Source organism: Chrysochloris asiatica, unplaced genomic scaffold (genome assembly GCF_000296735.1).
Source record: "Chrysochloris asiatica unplaced genomic scaffold, ChrAsi1.0 scaffold00297, whole genome shotgun sequence".
NCBI classification, from domain to species: Eukaryota; Metazoa; Chordata; class Mammalia; order Afrosoricida; family Chrysochloridae; genus Chrysochloris; species Chrysochloris asiatica.
The window spans coordinates 960,694-961,708 of NW_006408815.1; the positions used below are offsets into that span (position 1 = coordinate 960,694).

At 43.9% G+C, this 1,015-nt stretch overlaps 1 pseudogene; it reads right to left on the reverse strand.

The window, feature by feature from the left end:
• Positions 1–1,015, reverse strand: LOC102814550 (annotated as a pseudogene).

The window sequence follows — 1,015 nt, forward strand, 5'->3', positions numbered from 1 at the left end:
CTGAGTAGGTGGCTTCACAGGTGGTTTCTTGGGCAAGATGGGTCCATCTTCAAGAATTCTGGGATCAATTTCTTGTGCTTTGAATTTGTATTGTTGCAGTTTGTCCATCAGCTCAGCTACCCGATCAGATGCACTTTTGTAGGTCACAGGTCTTGTGTGCTGCTTGGTTTGGAGAACAGGTGTCTGTGGGTCTCTGCAGATCTTTGTCACAGTAGATTTTGAGGGTAACAGGCTAATTTCATCCTTCTTGCTCCTCAAATGATACCTGTTTGAGGTATGTTTATGGAAGGCTTCAATTTGCTGTGCAAGGGGCACGTATATAGAAGCTGTTTCATCAAATGTTCTTTTCTTTCCTTGGGACAGGTTGAAAGGCTTGATAACGGTGCATCCCTTAGCAACTCGAGCAGGCGATGGAGGACATTTTCGCAGTTCAGATGTAAAGTTCACTTCCCTGTACTCCTGGTCCTTCTGTTGTTTGATTCTCTCATCTGTGCAGAAGTGGAAGTCAACTGACTTGGATACCTGGCTCACTGATTTCTTCACAGGTTGCCCTGCTCCTGCAAGAGCATATTTCTTGAATTCTTCATTCTATTTTCGCATTTCCACCACCTCCTGCTGCATTTTCATTCTCTTCTCCTCAGTGCTTTTCAGAACCTTATGCCTTACAGGTGGTATACACAGCACAGTATGTCTGCTCTTGGCTCTCAGTGGAGTAACTTGATGAGCACTTCCTGCTTCCCCTGGCTTCTTTTTGTTACTAGAAACTTTCATCTTCTTGGAGGGTGGAATTTCACTAGAGCCTCTTGGTTTTCAACTGTACAAGGTGTTTTTGTTCCAGATCCTTCTGAGCAGAAAGCCTAATAGATCTCCTCTGTTGAAGGGCTGCAGTATTTCTTGATGTCGTTCCCTCAACTTCCGGGGAAGTACAAGCATATGATGGACTAGATTGTTCCAACTGATTTTCTTTTTCTGACTCTTTGTAATAAGTGTTGTCAACTGCTCTCAAAGGTGTGAC